Below are 11270 nucleotides of genomic sequence, written 5' to 3' on the forward strand. Positions count from 1 at the left end.
CATTCCCTCTGGAGTCAGAAAGTGATGCTCGAAGTAAGTAATGGAGTTCCCCAACAGTGAACCATAGCCCTTTTCAGCAATCACAAGGTTCCAAGCTCCTTCAGTGATGACAACAGCTGAGTTCATCAGGAAAACCAGCATGACAAGCTCCTTTAGGGAAACCAGCAGCTTCCTACAGCTTCCCATCAGCTTCTAACAGCTTCTAAACTTCTTCCTGTCCCATCTGGTTCTTATGCTGCCAGTAATAATGCTCAGGTGGGCCTCACCCACACACAGCCTTGCAAGTTTAGTTCAGCTGAGTGTTACAAGCTGACCATCAGTTGTCAACCCACCACACTACTGCTGTGGTATAGCCGCCATAACAGTATGGAACTGACTAAAAGAGCCCAGCTATGATCCGACCAAACTTTAGTTTTAAAAACCATGTCAGTGAACTGGACTTGGTTTCATGACTATTGTTTGCAGATTCCTCTTCTAGAGAGGATCAGCTTTTCCCTCTGCTGAGTAAATAATTGTGCTGTTCTAAACACCATACACGTTGTATTCTAAACTCAGTGGTATTGTATTTGATTAGTCTGTGCAGTGCAGTTCAGTAGCAGCTGTGGCCTTCACTCTTTGACACAGTAGCATACATTTCTTCCTAGTTATGAAAATAAAAGCTGTGCTCAGTTATTGCCAAACATAACTTTGGGGGATGAAACTGCCTTCTACCTGAAAAGCACAGAGGTGAATGTAGCTGGTGCTTAGATCTGAGCCCCATTTTTTGTTCTCCCAGAGCCATGCGCATGCAAGCTCGGCTCAGTGATCGACTTTCAGCGTCTCTGCGAAAGCGCGATGGTGACTTTCCTGTGGAGCTCTCCCGTGTGTTGTCGATACCAGGGCTCTCGGTTTTCTTCTCCCCAATCTTGGCACACCGTTTTTGTCTTGTACATCTTTTCTAGTTTCTATTTTGAATCATTTTTCCAGAAGCTTAATAGTCTCACTACTGTAAGGAAAAACCACAAGGATGTGACACTTTTAATGGATTGTTTCCTAAAATAGTTGCAATATGGAAAAATACCATAATTTCAATAATATTATTTACCTTTGTGCTTTTGTAGATATCATGGGTTGTACTGAGAAAAGATATTGTTATTTTTCAGTATATTTTAAATAGAAAAGTTTTATTAAATATGAATTTTCACTTAGAACTTTTCTATTCACAGAAATCAGTTACTTAGAGTCATCAAATTTAAGATTAAATAATTCAATTTCTGTGAGAAAAATGGATAGCCAAAATAGTTTTAAGTTGACTTTGAAAAGCCTATAGTATAAAAAGAGATAAAGTATTTGTTAGTCATAATCTAGTATAAAATTAAAATATGCAGATTGTTTAAAGATATTAGAATTTTAATGGACAAAATGATTTATATAAAAATATTAAGAAAATTTGAGGGGCCAGGGAGATGGCTCAGTGCAATAAGTGCTTCCCTGGCAAGCGCAAGGGCCTGAGTTCAATCCCCAGTTCTGGGGGGGAAGAAAATTTGATCTCTTGTCTTTGCTTAGGATGCCAATTAATTTCTCAAAGTGTTTCCATTATGTGATTCTCAGAGATTATAAGGATAGTGTATTTGGTTCTTTTATTTTTAAACATCCTAATTGAGTCTCTGCGAGGAGTTATAAAATAATTGGAAGGAAACATTTTTAAATGCATATTTTATCTAAAGAATTGCTTTTTGTATTTTATATTTATTAACTTGAGTAACTGTACAAAACATATGACAATGGTACTATTATTATTCTCTAAGTTCAGATGAGAAACTAGATTTGCATGTGCATTATAAATACACATGTATTGCTTACGTTTGATACATGATGGTGAAAATTAGAATTGGAGATTTGCCATGATGAATTCCACTTAACTTAAAAAATTACTGTTTTGTTTTTGTTCTTTTTTTTTGCAGAACTGGGGACTGAACTCAGGCCCTTTTGATTGCCAGGGAAGCGCTTATTGCACTGAGCCATCTCCCCAGTCCAAAATTACTGTTAAACAACTTCAATTGTCTATAATTTTAAAAAATTTTATAATACATTTTAAAAATAGCATTGCCAATCACTTGATCAGAGATGCTAGATCATCATTCTCCTCAAATGCTTGGCTTTCCCATATATCCAAATTTAAACTACCTCTATCCTCCTATTGCCTATAGGCAGAGTTTTAGTCTATCTATGTCTAGTAGTTCACATATCCCTTTAATCAGATTTGTCATCCCTCAACTATATATTTTTTCAAAATACTCTCCTGTGGCTTGTCATAAGTATTTCAACACTTGTAATAATGTACTTGAATTTTTACTATGTTCTTAAGAAAAATGATTACTTTTTTCTCTACTCTAAAAATATTAATTCACCAATCTTCAGGAATACCTTTGAAAAATTATGAAATTATACAAAGATATATTTAATACCAACTCTTTTCTCAAGTTGCTAATAATCATGTGGTTGATATATCTATGTTGTATTATATTTAAATAGGGCTATCCAAATGATTAGCCTTAATTTGTAGCATTTATTGATATTCTCAGTGTAGATACTTCCAATATACCAATTGCAAATCACATTATAACTTATACCATATAGAGTTAGGAAGAGCTGTGAGATGAAATGGCATTGTACAGTATTTCTTTCTTTTTTTGTGTGGTACCAGGGATTGAACTCAGTACCTTGTACTTGCCAGGCAAGCGCTTATTCTACTGAGCTATACCCTAGCTCCTTGTACAGTATCTCTAACGTGATACATAATGCACATAAATGGTCTCAAAATCACAGATAATGATAAAACAGAGCAAAATGGATAGCAAGTTAGGAATTCCAACTATGTGCTACTCATATTTTAATATAATTTATTTATTTTTAAGCTTGTATAATTTAATTTTAATAACAACTATGATTAGTCAGCAGCTTAAAGCTGGTTTTGGGAATCTTCATGATCAAGCTCTAGCATAACACTATCTTCAATATATATTAGCTACAAAAGTAATACTTCAAATAAGCACAGTGGAAGTTAGTTTTCTCCTTTCTCATCTGAAAACTGCAAAGTGGAAGCTGTAGACTACACAATACCCTCATTTTACCAATGACCAAATCAAGACTTATGGAGACCTCAGTTTGTCTCCTATTGCCTCAAACCTGAACCACCATATCCTTGTTTCACTCCCATGTATTTGCCTACATTTCTTTCAGAATAATCTCTGAAACAAGATACATAAACTGGGGAGCCTAGTTTTGCAAAAGAATTTTAGTTATTAACATACGTATCTTCTAAAGTTATGTAAGCTAATCTTTAATGACCCTTGATCTGATTCTCCTTTAATCATAAAGCTTGGAATAAAATGTCAGAGACTCTCTACAGCAACAGCAATAAATACTCACAGAGCACTTGCCCTGTCTTCTTCTAGAGATGTGAAGATCACCGAAGAAGTATAAGTTTTGGTGCCTATACTTAAAGAGCATTCAGATTTTATGATCTCTACTGGAGCAGATCATTTTGTATAGCAATTATTAAAGTGCTTTGTAATAAGAGTTCTAACTTAATATTTTAGGGAAGGGTCTACAGGGTGTTCAGGATCTCACTACTGGATTGGACTCTAGTAATTCTCCTATTTATAGCCTCCCAAGTGCTGGAATTACAGGGGCATGCCACCGTGCCCAGTCTCAATGGCCATCTCAGTGCACCCCTGGGGCAGGCCAGCATGGCCAGCCCAGGGACTGAACCCTGGCCCCTGCGCCTGTTTACAGGCACTTTAATCTGCTGAGCTATTTGACTGTCCCAAGGATTCTAACTTAGAATCTAAAGAAAAATATCTAATAAGTTGGGGAAGTCAAAAGGTTATGTTCAACTGAGAAAAGACTTAGTGAGACCTAAAATGGGCAAGCAACCACACCAGGGTCAGAGGAAAAGGGCCTCAGACATAAAAGTATTATTTATTTCTTTCTTCACCTGCTTCTTAATTACATTAAGGCACAGTCCCAGCAGACCCACCTACCTGTCTGATTACTCAAGGGGTGAATCTTTCTGAACAATGGCAAAGAGGTAGCGTAGTCAGTGTATCCGGCTTGTTTACAGAGTGAAAGTTTACAAGCTAGAGTTTTCTCCTTTTTGCTTTCATCTCTGCTAATATTTATTTTTTCATTTATTAAAACAGCATATACAAATAATGTCCTCCTAACTTCATCCCTTGAACCATATCTTTCTTTAGCTTTACTTTTTATACTCCTCTATCTAAATGTTTTACACTCTGATTTCCGATAGGTATATAATAGAGGTGGGCGTGGGAAAAGTTAGTCAAAAGAGCATGGTCTTGCTACACTAGATTTCTATAGTTTAGTATTATACATGTATGTATGTCTATGTACATATAGGTATATATGTATTATCTTGATTCCTTGTTTTTCTTTTCACAATTGTCTTTCTTCTTTACTCCTAAATCTATCTCAGTATGTGTTTTCTGAATAAATCAGTCTGTGATGAATATCTTCAACTTGAAAAGCTAATGACATTTTTACTTTTCAAATCACAAATTTATTAACACTACAAGAGTTACAGGGGCAGGGAGATGGCTCAGTGGAATAAGCACTTCCCTGGCAAGCACAAGGGCCTGAGTTCAATCCCCAGTTCTGAAAAAAAAAAAAAAAAAAAAAGAGTTACCATGGGTCCATATTCTTACAAATACAAAAAATTATAAGTTTTATTAATTTGAACCACTGTAATCATAGGTAGTATATAGTGTTGTACCACTGATGTTATACTGTAATTTTTGTAATATTCAATACTCAAAATCTTTTCATATTTTGCAGAGTTATATGAGATGCCTGTTTACGTTTTCTCCCCTTTTTTAATTGGTTTGTTTTTAGTAATTTTTATTATGATTTTATGTTCCCTGAAATATGATCTATGGAATTTCATTGAAGCATAGACTTAAACTGTTTTCCATCAGAAAGAAATTGTACTGGGATTCGCCATGAGCCTGCTGCCAAACCCTGCATGCCGATGGCTGGACAGAGAGCTTCAGCTCAGCGGGACAGGTAGAATCTGTTCTAAAAATAAAATTATTGTGAAGTTGGAGTAGAACATCTCATTTTTTCCTCTCTTCCCCTTAAAGAGGGAGGGCAGAAAAATATCTCCAGTGCCTTCCTGAGAGAGCATTATTTTTGTCTAAATTAAAGCCATTGAGAGAACTATCCCCCAGGACCTAGCTTGCCAAGAGAAAGCCTCTGCAGCCTCCCCCTGACTGGCTCACAGGCTTTGGCTCCCTCCCACCCATGTGAGCTCATTACAACTGATTTTGGCTACCAGATATTAAGAGATAATCTCCAAGGAAATTTTCAGCCCCATAATTCATTAAATTCCATGACTCTTGCCTTTTTATCACATCAAGTTAGTGGATAAAGGTGTTCTGATAAAGGTTTAACAATCATATTTCCAGGAAGAAGGAGAGCTTGCCCAAGAAAACCCCAGATTCATAGTGTTTACCAATTCCCATGGTGAAAACAGTCATTCCCACCATGACCAATCACAGAACACAGTGTGAGGCAGACTATACAGTAACACACTATTCTATAACAGACCTACAGTTACACAGCAGCATACTGTTCTATAACAGATCTAGTTATAATAGTTTTAATTATATTTAAGAGCATAAGTAATAGTACAATTGGTAAAAAATTATGATGTACATTTTAATATTTATTCTTAATATAATTATAAGTTCACTTAATTTAATTTTTAAGACTGACAAAGTTTTAAAACTGACTTAGACTGTTTTAAAAAACTGACTTAGTTATAAAACTTTATTTTATTTTTTAAAGAATCTCTTTTTTAAAATTTTTATTATTATTTTTTAATGTGTTTAGGACAGGGTTTACAGTGTTTCACTACACAGATCAGACTCATAGTGATCCCCCTGTTTTCAGCCTCCCAAGCACTCGGATTACAAGCATGTGCCACCATGCCCAGTCTCAATTGCCACCTCAGCAGGCCCCAGGAGAGGGGCTGGCACAGCATGCCAGGGATTGAACCCTGGGTCCCAGCACCTGCCTAACCAAGCACTTTAATCTGCTGAGCTATCTGGCCAGACCTTAGTTTTAAAATTTTAAAAGACAATTTTTTTTTTTTTTGTAAATCTGTAATGCAGTTCCACTGACTGGGGTATTAATTTTTTATATTTTTAATGCCATTAACATTTTTATATACACTGAACTATGTATCATATCTGAAATTTAAGTTTCTTGAAAGTATTTTCCAAGGGCTGGCCAAATAGCTCATCTGATTAAAGCTCCTGCAAGCAGGAGCAGGGGCCAGGGGTTCAATCCCTGGGCCTGCTGTGCTGGCCCCACCCCTGGGACAATTGAGACTGGGTATGGTGGTATACACCTGTAATCCCAGCTCTTGGGAGACTGTAAACAGGGGGATCACTACAAGTCCGATGATCTAGTAGTGAGATACTGAACACCCTGTAGACCCTTCCCTAAAATACAAAACAAAGTAAGAAAGTATTTTCCATTTATTATGGTATTTCATCCACAAAACAACCCTAGAAATTTTGTATTATTATTCAGCCAGTTGAGAGATGAGGAAACTAAGCCACAGAAAAACACAGTTACTATGGTATCACAGCAAGTAATAGAAACAGAATTTAGACCCAGATAATCCAGGATTCGGGTCCTATTTTTCAACTATATGCTACCATTCTTCACAAATGAATGAGCAAGACAGAGATGTTTGAATTCTTTATTTTGATGGGTGGAAAACACATTCATGCTCTTTTTGTATTTACTCAACAAAATTCCAGGGATACACCCTAAGCTATAAACAAGACATTCATAGAAATGCCATATTGATCTCACAATTGGGCAGAATCACAAACAAAAGGACAAGGAAATTTGTTCCATACTCAAACAATGTTTTAACAAGAATCCAACTGAAGAACTATTACATATACCCTAACCAAGAGACACTTTTTAAAATAACTGGTCTGTTCACTTGAAAAATATTCGCTTACTATATACTACAAAGATTTTATAAATTATTCTAGATCACGTATGACTAAAAGGTTTGACAATAGAATGTAGTGCATGATTTTTGTTTCATTTTTCTATGAAAGATGCTATTGGACAACTGGTTAAATTCAGAGAAAGACTATAAATTAGATAATATTATTACACCAAGGTTAATTTTTTGATTTTGATGACTGTACTGTGGTTATAAATGAGAATTCTTTTTTACCATAATTTTATTGATAAACAAATAGCAATGAGACAGTTTCAAATCAAATGTAGGACAGTTTCAATAATTAACACACTGCATACATTCTTCTTAGTGGTTAATTGCTGTACAAGATGCGGACTTGATATCCTATTTACAAACACCATTAGAACAAATCACTCTATTCATTAACAGAATGTAACTATATATCTATCCTAACCACTTTGAATACACAGATACAAAATGCGCATTCATCTGTATAGCCTTTTATTGTTAAGTTCCGTTATTTGAATATTATAGGTGTGTAAACTCAGCAAAATATTCTAAAAGAGTTCAGTAGTCCATAATAGTATTGAGTCTTCCGCTTAACTGGCAATGTCAGAAATTGTTAACCTGAGTCCCCCACAGCTCAACATAACAGCATGACTTTATTTCTTATATTTTGTTTTTATACTTTTCTGCTGGATGGTTAAGACCAAGGTAAAGCAGGACCTATGCAACAAGAGTTGTAGCTTTTGGGTCTGATAAGGTCAGTGAAATCCCCTCAGGATTTATCCTGGGATCCTGTACCTCAGATTGTAGAACCTTTGTCAGTGTCAGCCATGTGGATGAGTCACGGCCATTGCTTGGCCAATGTGCTCTCTGTGAAAGCCTCAGAAAATGTTTTCTCTCCATGTGACTCTCCTTAGGCGCACTCTACATCATCCATCACTTTTCTCTTTGACCCCATAATCTCCTTGATAAGAAAATTTGGGATACTACCGAGTCACATGATCTAACAGTACAAGTTCTCATATGTCCTGAGTCTTAATTGACTTTTGAAGGCTAGGGCCAAAAAGTTTGCTTTCCTTACAGCTCTCCTTTTTCTCTAATTTTGGTCTGCAAAGTTAGGTTGTTAACCATCCAGAAGACAAGCTTATTGTTATTATCAAACAACTTAGGCTGTTAAGCTTAAACTCACTACCTGTCTGTATATCAAACATCTTAGGCATAATATGAAACAGGTATTTTTCATCAAGTATTGATATGTTGAACTTTATGTCCCTACAGAATATGATAAAAAAAACATTTAAAAATTAGAATATATTTTAAAAATAGGCATAAAGAATTCTATACTTCTCATGTTTGCACATAAGTCCAAAAATCTCACCATATACAACCTTGAAGCAGGACAGTCCCACAATATTCCTTTTCCTGTCTCTTGCTTTCCTTCCACCATCCCCTTCTTCTTGAACAACCATTTACCTGAGAGACATCATAGCAACAACTGGCATATCATGACAAGCAGCCCATATTCAGTAGACAGAATGACATGCAATCCAAGCATGAAACTACTATTACAAATTACCATCTGCAGTGCAGTAGCTTAGTTCACAGGTATTAGTATATATAGTTAGTCAGGGTGAGAATCTTTCCAAATAACTTCTCAATTAAAAAATCTTCTGAAGATTCTCAGGATCATTGCCTTGCTCATCTTCTACATATAACTGTATGGCTTGACATTGTCATGTTTCCTAGCTCTTCTCCTTTCCCTCTCTTGATTAGTTAAGTCCTTGAGATCCTGCTTTCCTTTTACTTATATTATATCTTTCTATTTGTATTTCTTCTGAGAATCTTTGTTTACAGGAAAAAGACCATAAAGTATTCAGGGGCAAAAGGCCATTGTAAATAGCTTACTCTTACATTCAGAAAAATAATATATAAATATAAAGAAAGAAATACACTAGGTCTGTATGTCTGCATACACACACACACATAGAGAAAGGAAGAGAAAGTCAAGTGTAATGAATACCATCTGGGAAAGCTGAGTCAAAAGGCTATTGATCAATACTCTTGAAAACTTTAAGTAAACCCAATGAAATGTCTACATAGAAGATTAAAAATTAATAATAAAAAAGAACAGATGGGACCCTATTCTCATGTTCTGTGATGAGCGTGGTTCAACTCTTCTAAAGTATGCATCTATTTCAGTGTCTCTGTCCTGACTTTCTTATTACCTCTGACCTTTTGTTCCATTCTACTTCTGAGAGGTCCTCAGAGTTATTTAGCTGATAATCTCAAGTGTTGGTCACAGGTTAGATTCTGACTTGGCTGCCACTACTTGAGTTCTTATAACAGGTACACATAGAATAATGAGAGAACTACAAACAAAAATAAACAAAACAAAAACAGAAAAGATGGCGAATTGCAAGATTTCCAGTGTGCACATGATTTCCAATGTTCTGAGTTCAGCCATTGGTAGTATTGGATCAAACCAGACAGCATCATTCTGAGCAAAAAATGAATTCCTTAACATCGCATAGATAGTTAATATCAAAGCCCAAAATGACAAAGTATTCAATAGGTAGAATGACTTTTATTATCCTATAAAACAAGTGGATCCATGAAGCATCATCTTTACATTAAATACTAACTCTATAAACATTTTCCCAAATCCTCTTTTCTGTTGACGGGTTTTGTATCTCTTTGCTGTCTTGTTCAGTGACAATCTTGTGTTTGGGTGTGGCAGCTCAAGCTACGGACTTGGTTTGGTTTCATTCCATTTATTGCTCCTTGTAGCTCCAAATTACAACTTTAAACAGCTAAAAAAAATCATTTTTCCCCTTTAAAGTGGTATCTTATGATACTAACAGCTTTCATTACCTCTTCCAAGAAGAATTTCTCTAAAGGAAATAGAGAGATCTGGTTTTATGTTATTTAGGTCATTTAATCAGAAAGCAAATCATTTGTCTTTGATGGCACCCTTGCCAGAAGATCCCTAACTCATTAGTGCACTATTAATGAGGCTGGATTTTAAAGCAGGTGTTGTTAAGTGCAATCAGAGCAGCTTTATTAAGCCGCAAATTGTCTTGCGATGACAAAGGAAGTCAGATTGGTCCGTGTGCAGTTAACCTTTGTCTATATGCATGACTTGGCTGATTAAACAGCAATTGATAATGACCTTCAGTCTGGCAATGGTGGAAAAAGGTGATTTCTGATGTTGGCATTCATCATACGTGATGAGAGTGACAGGCAGGCAGTCTCTTTAATTTAGAAATCTATAATACAATTTCAAAATTAACTAATATTGCAGTGCAATGAACCACTAATTTGTGTGTATTAAACTGGTATTTAGGTGTGCACGTTATTTCAAAGTAGAACATTATTGCTCTTGATGGTTAATGTTGAGGCAAAGTTGCACTGACCAATCCGAGTAGCTAGCAAAAGAAGACTGGGAAGAGAAAAAAGTTGGCGTGTGTGTGGGAAGGGTATTCATTTCTTTACTGCAGATACCAGTATAGATTGCTTATATGTTGAAGGCCCTAACCTAGTAGGTTAAATGTAGTCCCTGCTGCTGATGAGTTCATAATGGGGTGACAGACAAGCATACCAATTGTATTTCAATTTATTCAGTGAAATAGCAGTTTATCATCAGCTCTTGAGAAAAAAAATGCTTTCTGTCATTCTCAGGATCGCAAATGATTCCAAAACTGTAGGGAAAGATGCAGCACGCAATGAAGAAATTTTAATTTATAGAGCATGTGTCATAAATGGTAGATACTTCCTTTATGTAACCTCATGGAATCCTGGAAACAATTCTTAGATTAATGTAACTGGCCTTGTGTTACAGATAAGGAAACAAATTACTCAACCATGGGTCGAATATTTTCCTTGAACTCAAGTAATTAAAGTAAGGATGTAAAATCAAGCTCTGTCTCTAAAATCCTTAACATCATAAAGCATCAAGTAGAAACCACCAACATAAAAAGGATAAGTGAATGGCAAAGTTTTTATCAGTTGTACTAGTCCTATGTGCATATGTATTAGCGTAATTTCTAGTTTGTTTCATTTGAGGAATACAATAATGGTTTACATTGTTTTCAAATCCATTTTGAACAATATTTTTTTTGCCTTGTGGCATTATACATTTACCTCATTTTTTGCAAGTTCATATTCATGAACAAACATTCTGCAACCCTATCATTTATCAAAGCATCTGTCCTTTGCATGTAATAATCCTCAATAAGTACTCCACTAACATATATAT

The 11270-nt window shown here is 35.6% G+C and overlaps 1 pseudogene; it reads left to right on the top strand.

Annotated features, from left to right (window-relative positions):
- Window positions 1-779: 779 nt before the first annotated feature.
- The window catches only part of LOC111818178, a 45297-nt pseudogene continuing 34806 nt past the window's right edge, over window positions 780-11270 (top strand).

The sequence above is a fragment of the Octodon degus genome, unplaced genomic scaffold (genome assembly GCF_000260255.1).
Source record: "Octodon degus isolate 3935 unplaced genomic scaffold, OctDeg1.0 scaffold00082, whole genome shotgun sequence".
NCBI classification, from domain to species: Eukaryota; Metazoa; Chordata; class Mammalia; order Rodentia; family Octodontidae; genus Octodon; species Octodon degus.